The sequence below is a fragment of the Cheilinus undulatus genome, linkage group 24 (assembly GCF_018320785.1).
Source record: "Cheilinus undulatus linkage group 24, ASM1832078v1, whole genome shotgun sequence".
In the NCBI taxonomy this organism is placed as follows: Eukaryota; Metazoa; Chordata; class Actinopteri; order Labriformes; family Labridae; genus Cheilinus; species Cheilinus undulatus.
This window is the reverse complement of record NC_054888.1, coordinates 26,851,072-26,863,320: the sequence shown is the minus strand read 5'-3', so window position 1 is coordinate 26,863,320 and position 12,249 is coordinate 26,851,072. Positions and strand designations below refer to the sequence as shown.

The 12,249-nt window shown below is 31.8% G+C and overlaps 1 protein-coding gene across 2 annotated transcripts in view; it reads right to left on the bottom strand.

The window, feature by feature from the left end:
• LOC121506234 (gamma-aminobutyric acid receptor subunit gamma-3-like) overlaps positions 1-12,249 on the bottom strand; it is a 106,282-nt gene that overhangs the window by 14,669 nt on the left and 79,364 nt on the right. The gene's annotated exons all lie outside the window — the stretch shown is intronic.

Sequence of the window (12,249 nt, the reverse complement as noted above, 5' to 3'; positions counted from 1 at the left end):
TTTTACCCTAACCCCTGACCCCTGTGGTCGTTCCATGGTGTTTAACCCTAACTACATAAGCCTAACATAACTTTTTTTCTAATTGTGACACAATATCAGATCAAGTTTGTGAACAAAGTCAGCAAAGTACCATCCTGGCTAGCTCACTGGGTTACAACAATGACTTTGGTCCACAATGTTGAAGGTATGAATCCTGGTCAATCCAGAGGGAGTTTATTTTGACATGATTTGAGTCCACAGGGATGTTTTAGTCACTTTTACCCCAGGCAACAGAGGAGCAACAGAGGAGCATCCTGGATAGCTCACTGGGTTATGATACTGACCCTGGTGCAGCAGGTTGGGTGTTTAAATCCCATTCAAGACACCATTGGTGAAAGTCTGGCAGCCATACCTACAAACGATGATATAGCCAAGGGGCAGCCACCTCTTGACATATGATCTTTAGTATCCAGAGCAGCTGTGTAAGGCGACTGTAGTTGGCGGCCAATATCTATAAAACGATCTTTGGGAGATTTCAGCAGTGTCAGTTTCTGTGGCCAAGAGGAAGAGAGATCTGTCTGAGAGTCTGGAGGTTGCAGGTTCAAATCTTACTTTGGCTTGGTCATTTTTTTAAGAGTTGAGTCTGAAGACAGAAGGGAAACTCTTTAGGAGAGAATAAATGTCTTTCCAGGTGGGCCTGGGAGGTAGAGGTCTGTCTGGGAGTCTGAAGGTCGCAGGTTCAAATCTTAACATGACTTTGTCCATTTTCAAGCTTTGACTCCAAACACAGAAGATGAAACCCCTGGAAGCCCACTGAAGTGTCTGTTTCTGTAGACTAGTGAGGTAAAGCATGGCTTGGGATTCTGAAGGTTGAAGGTTCAAGTCTTACCATGGTCTGGTCTCTTTTCAAGATTTGAGTCTAAAGGGAGAATGTAAGAACCTTTGGAAGACTTCACTAAGTGTCTTTCTCTGTGGCTTTGGGACAAAGTGGGCTGCCTGGTGATCAGGAGGTTGCTGGTTCGAGACCTTCCATGGCTTGGTGAGAGCTTGAGTTCAAAGTGAGGAGGGAAAACCTCTGGAAGTCTAAGGGTGGAGGTTGTGAATTTTAAAGTCCAAAATCCCAAATATAGAAGATAAAAGCGCCAGGAGCAGATCCCCTAGTGTGAAAGGTACTGGTGGCGCAGTGGGTTCAGCACACGCTCAAACACCCAAGCGGGGATGAGCACCTGTGGTGGAAGAGGCTGGGGTTCAGGACCCACTGTAGCCGGTAGTGGGATGGGGGTGTCTTATTTTGACATAGCATAATATGTTTTTCACAACCAATTTAGTGACGACATGCTATAACATGACGTTTTTTGCTAATATGGACATAGTATAATATAATGTTTTTCACGACCAATTTAGTGACGACATGCTATAACATGACGTTTTTTGCTAATATTGACACAGTATAATATGATGTTTTTTGACGACCTATTTAGTGACGACATGTTATAACATGACGTTTTTTGCTAATATTATCATAGTATATGATTTTTTTTGACGACCTATTTAGTGACCACATGCTATAACATGACGTTTTTTGCTAATATTATCATAGTATAATATGATTTTTTTTGACGACCTATTTAGTGACTGCATGTTGTAACATGACGTTTTTTGCTCATTTTGACACAGTAAAATATGTTTTTCACGACCAATTTAGTGACGACATGCTATAACATGACGTTTTTTGCTCATTTTGACACAGTAAAATATGATGTTTTTCACGACCAATTTAGTGACGACATGCTATAACATGACATTTTTTGCTAATTTTGACATAGTATAATATGATGTTTTTCACGACCAATTTCGTGACGACATGCTATAACATGACGTTTTTTTGCCAATTTTGAAATAGCAAAATTTGATGTTTTTTCATAACCAATTTAGTGACGACATGTTATAACATGACGTTTGTTTGCTAATATTGACACAGTATAATATGATGTTTTTCACGACCAATTTAGTGACGACATGTTATAACATGACGTTTTTTGCTCATTTTGACAAAATATATGTTTTTCACGAGAAATTTAGTGACGACATGCTATAGCATGACGTTTTTTGCTAATATTGACACAGTATGATATGATGTTTTTTGACGACCTATTTAGTGACGACATGCTATAACATGACGTTTTTTGCTAATATTGATACAGTATAATATGATGTTTTTCATGACCAATTTAGTGACGACATGCTATAACATGACGTTTTTTGCTAATATTATCATAGTATAATATGATTTTTTTCATGACCAATTTAGTTACGACATGCTATAACATGACATTTTTGCTAATATTTACATAGTATAAAATGATGTTTTTAAAGACCAATTTAGTGACGACATGCTATAAAATGACGTTTTTTTTCTAATTTTGGCAAAGTATAATATGATTTTTTTTGACGACCTATTTAGTGACTGCATGCTATAACATGACGTTTTTTGCTAATATCATCATAGTATAATATGATTTTTTTTGAAGACCTATTTAGTGACGACATGCTATAACATGACGTTTTTTGCTAATATTATCATAGTATAATATGATTTTTTTTGACGACCTATTTAGTGACTGCATGCTATAACATGACGTTTTTTGCTCATTTTGACATAGTATAATATGATGTTTTTCGAGACCAATTTAGTGACGACATGCTATAGCATGACGTTTTTTGATAATATTGACATAGTATAATATGATGTTTTTTCACAACCAATTTTTTGACGACATGCTATAGCATGACGTTTTTTGCTCATTTTGACATAGTATAATATGATGTTTTTCATGACCAATTTAGTGACGACATGCTATAACATGACGTTTTTTGCTAATATTGACACAGTATAACGACATGCTATAACATGACGTTTTTTGCTCATTTTGACACAGTAAAATATGATGTTTTTCACGACCAATTTAGTGACGACATGCTATAGCATGACGTTTTTTGCTAATATTGACATAGTATAATATGATGTTTTTCGAGACCAATTTAGTGACGACATGCTATAACATGACGTTTTTTGCTAATATTGATACAGTATAATATGATGTTTTTCATGACCAATTTAGTGACGACATGCTATAGCATGACGTTTTGTGCTAATATTGACACAGTATGATATGATGTTTTTTGACGACCTATTTAGTGACGACATGCTATAACATGACGTTTTTTGCTAATATTGATACAGTATAATATGATGTTTTTCATGACCAATTTAGTGACGACATGCTATAACATGACTTTTTTTGCTAATATTGACATAGTATAATATGATGTTTTTTGACGACCTATTTAGTGACGACATGCTATAACATGACGTTTTTTGCTAACATCATCATAGTATAATATGATTTTTTTTGAAGACCTATTTAGTGACGACATGCTATAACATGACGTTTTTTGCTCATTTTGACATAGTATAATATGATGTTTTTCATGACCAATTTAGTGACGACATGCTATAACATGACGTTTTTTGCTAATATTGACACAGTATAACGACATGCTATAACATGACGTTTTTTGCTCATTTTGACATAGTATAATATGATGTTTTTCACGACCAATTTAGTGACGACATGCTGTAACATGACGTTTTTTGCTCATTTTGACAAAATATATGTTTTTCACGAGAAATTTAGTGACGACATGCTATAGCATGACGTTTTTTGCTAATATTGACACAGTATAATATAATGTTTTTCATGACCAATTTAGTGATGACATGCTATAACATGACGTTTTTTGCTAATATTGATACAGTATAATATGATGTTTTTCATGACCAATTTAGTGACGACATGCTATAGCATGACGTTTTTTGCTAATTTTGACATAGTATAATATGATGTTTTTCATGACCACTTTAGTGACGACATGCTATAGCATGACGTTTTTTGCTCATTTTGACATAGTATAATATGATGTTTTTCACGACCAATTTAGTGACGACATGCTATAACATGACGTTTTTTGCTAATTTTGACATAGTATAATATGATGTTTTTCACGACCAATTTAGTGACGACATGCTATAACATGACGTTTTTTGCTCATTTTGACATAGTATAATATGATGTTTTTCACGACCAATTTTTTGACAACATGCTATAGCATGACATTTTTGCTCATTTTGACACAGTATAATAGGATGTTTTTCACGACCAATTTAGTGACGACATGCTATAACATGACGTTTTTTGCTAATATTGACATAGTATAATATGATGTTTTTCACGACCAATTTAGTGACGACATGCTATAACATGACGTTTTTTTGCCAATTTTGAAATAGCATAATTTGATGTTTTTTTCATGACCAATTTAGTGACGACATGCTATAACATGACGTTTTTTGCTCATTTTGACACAGTATAATATGATGTTTTTTCACGACCAATTTAGTGACAACATGCTATAACATGACGTTTTTTGCTAATATTGACACAGTATAATATGATGTTTTTCACAACCAATTTTTTGACGACATGCTATAGCATGACGTTTTTTGCTCATTTTGACATAGTATAATATGATGTTTTTCACGACCAATTTAGTGACGACATGCTATAACATGACTTTTTTTGCTAATATTGACACAGTATAATATGATGTTTTTCACGACCTATTTAGTGACGACATGTTATAACATGACGTTTTTGCTCATTTTGACATAGTATAACATGATGTTTTTCACGACCTATTTAGTGACGACATGCTATAACATGACGTTTTTTTGCCAATTTTGAAATAGCATAATTTGATGTTTTTTCATGACCAATTTAGTGATGACATGCTATAACATGACATTTTTTTGCTAATATTGACACAGTATAATATGATGTTTTTCACGACCAATTTAGTGACGACATGCTATAACATGACGTTTTTTTGCCAATTTTGAAATAGCATAATTTGATGTTTTTTCATGACCAATTTAGTGACGACATGCTATAACATGACGTTTTTTTGCTAATATTGACATAGTATAATATGATGTTTTTCATGACCAATTTAGTGACGACATGCTATAACATGACGTTTTTTGCTCATTTTGACACAGTATAATATGATGTTTTTCATGAGAGATTTAGTGACGACATGTTATAACATGACGTTTTTGCTCATTTTGACATAGTATAATATGATGTTTTTCATGAGAGATTTAGTGACGACATGCTATAACATGACATTTTTTTGCTAATATTGACACAGTATAATATGATGTTTTTCACGACCAATTTAGTGACGACATGCTATAACATGACGTTTTTTTGCCAATTTTGAAATAGCATAATTTGATGTTTTTCATGACCAATTTAGTGACGACATGCTATAGCATGACGTTTTTTGCTCATTTTGACATAGTATAATATGATGTTTTTCACGACCAATTTAGTGACGACATGCTATAACATGACGTTTTTTTGCCAATTTTGAAATAGCATAATTTGATGTTTTTTCATGACCAATTTAGTGACGACATGCTATAACATGACGTTTTTTGCTAATTTTGACATAGTATAATATGATGTTTTTCATGACCAATTTAGTGACGACATGCTATAGCATGACGTTTTTTGCTAGTTTTGACATAGTATAATATGATGTTTTTCATGAGCAAATTAGTGACGACATGCTATAACATGACGTCTGTTGCAATTTGTAACATAGTATAATATGATGTTTTTTATGACCAATTATATGACGACATGCTATAACATGACGTTTCTGGCAATATTTGACATAGTATAATTTGATGTTTTTCATGACCAATTTAGTGACGACATGCTATAACATGACGTTTTTTGCTCATTTTGACATAGTATAATATGATGTTTTTCATGACCAATTTAGTGACGACATGCTATAACATGACATTTTTTGTTAATTTTGACATAGTATAATATGATGTTTTTTCACGACCAATTTTGCAACGACATGCTATAACATGACGTTTTTTGCAATTTGTGACATAGTATAATATGATGTTTTTCTTGACCACTCTAGTGATGACACGGTATAACATGACGTTTTTTGCTAATTTTGACACAGTATAATATGATGTTTTTCATGACCAATTTAGTGACGACATGCTATAACATGACGTTTTTTTGCCAATTTTGAAATAGCATAATTTGATGTTTTTTCATGACCAATTTAGTGATGACATGCTATAACATGACATTTTTTTGCTAATATTGACACAGTATAATATGATGTTTTTCACAACCAATTTAGTGACAACATGCTATATCATGATGTTTTTCATGACCAATTTAGTGACGACATGCTATAACATGACGTTTTTTGCTAATTTTGACATAGTATAATATGATGTTTTTCATGACCAATTTAGTGACGACATGCTATAACATGACGTTTCTGGCAATATTTGACATAGTATAATATGATGTTTTTCATGACCAATTTAGTGACGACATGCTATAACATGACGTTTTTTGCTCATTTTGACATAGTATAATATGATGTTTTTCATGACCAATTTAGTGACGACATGCTATAACATGACGTTTTTTGCCAATTTTGAAATAGCATAATTTGATGTTTTTTCATGACCAATTTAGTGATGACATGCTATAACATGACATTTTTTTGCTAATATTGACACAGTATAATATGATGTTTTTCACAACCAATTTAGTGACGACATGCTATATCATGATGTTTTTCACAACCAATTTAGTGACGACATGCTATATCATGACGTTTTTTGCTAATATTGACATAGTATAATATGATGTTTTTCATGACCAATTTAGTGACGACATGCTATAACATGACGTTTTTTGCTCATTTTGACATAGTATAATATGATGTTTTTCACGACCAATTTAGTGACGACATGCTATAACATGACGTTTTTTGCTAATTTTGACATAGTATAATATGATGTTTTTCATGACCAATTTAGTGACGACATGCTATAACATGACGTTTTTTGCTCATTTTGACATAGTATAATATGATGTTTTTCACGACCAATTTAGTGACGACATGCTATAACATGACTTTTTTTGCTAATATTGACACAGTATAATATGATGTTTTTCACGACCTATTTAGTGACGACATGTTATAACATGACATTTTTGCTCATTTTGACATAGTATAACATGATGTTTTTCATGAGAGATTTAGTGACAACATGCTATAACATGACATTTTTCGCTCATTTTGACATAGTATAATATGATGTTTTTCACGACCAATTTAGTGACGACATGCTATAACATGACGTTTTTTTGCCAATTTTGAAATAGCATAATTTGATGTTTTTTCACGACCAATTTAGTGACAACATGCTATAACATGACGTTTTTTTGCCAATTTTGAAATAGCATAATTTGATGTTTTTCACAACCAATTTAGTGACGACATGCTATAGCATGACGTTTTTTGCTCATTTTGACATAGTATAATATGATGTTTTTCACGACCAATTTAGTGACGACATGCTATAACATGACGTTTTTTTGCCAATTTTGAAATAGCATAATTTGATGTTTTTTCACGACCAATTTAGTGACGACATGCTATAACATGACGTTTTTTTGCCAATTTTGAAATAGCATAATTTGATGTTTTTCACAACCAATTTAGTGACGACATGCTATAACATGACTTTTTTTGCTCATTTTGACATAGTATAATATGATGTTTTTCACGACCAATTTAGTGACGACATGCTATAACATGACTTTTTTTGCTAATATTGACACAGTATAATATGATGTTTTTCATGAGAGATTTAGTGACGACATGTTATAACATGACGTTTTTGCTCATTTTGACATAGTATAATATGATGTTTTTCATGAGAGATTTAGTGACAACATGCTATAACATGACATTTTTCGCTCATTTTGACATAGTATAATATGATGTTTTTCACGACCTATTTAGTGACGACATGCTATAACATGACGTTTTTTTGCCAATTTTGAAATAGCATAATTTGATGTTTTTTCACGACCAATTTAGTGACAACATGCTATAACATGACGTTTTTTTGCCAATTTTGAAATAGCATAATTTGATGTTTTTCACAACCAATTTAGTGACGACATGCTATAACATGACGTTTTTTGCTCATTTTGACATAGTATAATATGATGTTTTTCACGACCAATTTAGTGACGACATGCTATAACATGACGTTTTTTGCTAATTTTGACATAGTATAATATGATGTTTTTCATGACCAATTTAGTGACGACATGCTATAACATGACGTTTTTTGCTAATTTTGACATAGTATAATATGATGTTTTTCATGACCAATTTAGTGACGACATGCTATAGCATGACGTTTTTTGCTCATTTTGACATAGTATAATATGATGTTTTTCATGACCAATTTAGTGACGACATGCTATAACATGACGTTTTTTGCTCATTTTGACATAGTATAATATGATGTTTTTCACGACCAATTTAGTGACGACATGCTATAACATGACGTTTTTTGCTAATTTTGAGATAAAAAATTTTTTTTTCACGAGAAATTTAGTGACGACATGCTATAGCATGACGTTTTTTGCTGATATTGACACAGCATGATATGATGTTTTTTGACGACCTATTTAGTGACGACATGCTATAACATGACGTTTTTTGCTAATATTATCATAGTATAATATGATTTTTTTTGACGACCTATTTAGTAACTGCATGTTATAACATGACGTTTTTTGCTCATTTTGACACAGTAAAATATGATGTTTTTCACGACCAATTTAGTGACGACATGCTATAGCATGACGTTTTTTGCTAATATTGACATAGTATAATATGATGTTTTTCGAGACCAATTTAGTGACGACATGCTATAACATGACGTTTTTTGCTAATATTGATACAGTATAATATGATGTTTTTCATGACCAATTTAGTGACGACATGCTATAGCATGACGTTTTTTGCTCATTTTGACATAGTATAATATGATGTTTTTCAAGTCCACTTTAGTGACGACATGCTACAACATGACGTTTTTTGCTAATTTTGACATAGTATAATATGATGTTTTTCATGACCAATTTAGTGACGACATGCTATAGCATGACGTTTTTTGCTAGTTTTGACATAGTATAATATGATGTTTTTTGACGACCTATTTAGTGACGACATGCTATAACATGACGTTTTTTGCTAATATCATCATAGTATAATATGATTTTTTTTGAAGACCTATTTAGTGACGACATGCTATAACATGACGTTTTTTGCTAATATTATCATAGTATAATATGATTTTTTTTGACGACCTATTTAGTGACTGCATGCTATAACATGACGTTTTTTGCTAATATCATCATAGTATAATATGATTTTTTTTGAAGACCTATTTAGTGACGACATGCTATAGCATGACGTTTTTTGCTAGTTTTGACATAGTATAATATGATGTTTTTCATGACCAATTTAGTGACGGCATACTATAACATGACGTTTTTTGCTCATTTTGACATAGTATAATATGATGTTTTTCATGACCAATTTAGTGACGACATGCTATAGCATGACGTTTTTTGCTAGTTTTGACATAGTATAATATGATGTTTTTCATGAACAATTATGCAACGACATGCTATAGCATGACGTTTGTTGCTAATTTTGACATAGTATAATATGATGTTTTTCATGACCAATTTAGTGACGACATGCTATAACATGACGTTTTTTGCTAATATTGACACAGTATAACGACATGCTATAACATGACGTTTTTTGCTCATTTTGACATAGTATAATATGATGTTTTTCACGACCAATTTAGTGACGACATGCTGTAACATGACGTTTTTTGCTCATTTTGACAAAATATATGTTTTTCACGAGAAATTTAGTGACGACATGCTATAGCATGACGTTTTTTGCTAATATTATCATAGTATAATATGATTTTTTTTGACGACCTATTTAGTAACTGCATGTTATAACATGACATTTTTTGCTCATTTTGACACAGTAAAATATGATGTTTTTCACGACCAATTTAGTGATGACATGCTATAGCATGACGTTTTTTGCTAATATTGACACAGTATAATATAATGTTTTTCATGACCAATTTAGTGATGACATGCTATAACATGACGTTTTTTGCTAATATTGATACAGTATAATATGATGTTTTTCATGACCAATTTAGTGACGACATGCTATAGCATGACGTTTTTTGCTAATATTGACATAGTATAATATGATGTTTTTCATGACCAGTTTAGTGACGACATGCTATAACATGACTTTTTTGACGACCTATTTAGACAGTATAATATGATGTTTTTCACGACCAATTTAGTGACGACATGCTATAGCATGACGTTTTTTGCTCATTTTGACATAGTATAATATGATGTTTTTCACGACCAATTTAGTGACGACATGCTATAGCATGACGTTTTTTGCTCATTTTGACATAGTATAATATGATGTTTTTCACAACCAATTTTTTGACGACATGCTATAGCATGACGTTTTTGCTAATTTTGAAATATCATAATATGATGTTTTTCACGACCAATTTAGTGACGACATGCTATAGCATGACGTTTTTTGCTCATTTTGACATAGTATAATATGATGTTTTTCACGACCAATTTAGTGACGACATGCTATAACATGACGTTTTTTTGCCAATTTTGAAATAGCATAATTTGATGTTTTTTTCATGACCAATTTAGTGACGACATGCTATAACATGACGTTTTTTGCTCATTTTGACATAGTATAATATGATGTTTTTTCACAACCAATTTAGTGACGACATGCTATAACATGACGTTTTTTTGCCAATTTTGAAATAGCATAATTTGATGTTTTTCACAACTAAGTTTTTCACCACATGCTATAGCATGACGTTTTTTGCTAATATTGACACAGTATAATAGGATGTTTTTCACAACCAATTTAGTGACGACATGCTATAACATGACGTTTTTTGCTCATTTTGACATAGTATAATATGATGTTTTTCACGACCAATTTAGTGACGGCATGCCATAACATGACGTTTTTTGCTCATTTTGACATAGTATAATATGATGTTTTTCATGACCAATTTAGTGACGGTATGCTATAACATGACGTTTTTTGCTAGTTTTTAAAACCATATAATATGATGTTTTTCATGACCAATTTAGTGATGAAAGATATAACATGACATTTTCTGCTAATTTTGACATAGTATAATATGATGTTTTTCATGACCACTTTAGTGACGACATGCTATAACATGACGTTTTTTGCTAATTTTGAAATAGCATAATTTGATGTTTTTTCATGACCAATTTAGTGACGACATGCTATAACATGACGTTTTTTTGCTAATATTGACATAGTATAATATGATGTTTTTCATGACCAATTTAGTGACGACATGCTATAACATGACGTTTTTTGCTCATTTTGACATAGTATAATATGATGTTTTTCACGACCAATTTAGTGACGACATGCTATAACATGACTTTTTTTGCTAATATTGACACAGTATAATATGATGTTTTTCATGAGAGATTTAGTGACGACATGTTATAACATGACGTTTTTGCTCATTTTGACATAGTATAATATGATGTTTTTCATGAGAGATTTAGTGACAACATGCTATAACATGACATTTTTTGCTCATTTTGACATAGTATAATATGATGTTTTTCACGACCAATTTAGTGACGACATGCTATAACATGACGTTTTTTTGCCAATTTTGAAATAGCATAATTTGATGTTTTTTCATGACCAATTTAGTGACAACATGCTATAACATGACATTTTTTGCTCATTTTGACATAGTATAATATGATGTTTTTCACGACCAATTTAGTGACGACATGCTATAACATGACGTTTTTTTGCCAATTTTGAAATAGCATAATTTGATGTTTTTTCACGACCAATTTAGTGACAACATGCTATAACATGACGTTTTTTTGCCAATTTTGAAATAGCATAATTTGATGTTTTTCACAACCAATTTAGTGACGACATGCTATATCATGATGTTTTTCACAACCAATTTAGTGACGACATGCTATATCATGACGTTTTTTGCTAATATTGACATAGTATAATATGATGTTTTTCATGACCAATTTAGTGACGACATGCTATAACATGACGTTTTTTTGCTAATATTGACATAGTATAATATGATGTTTTTCATGACCAATTTAGTGACGA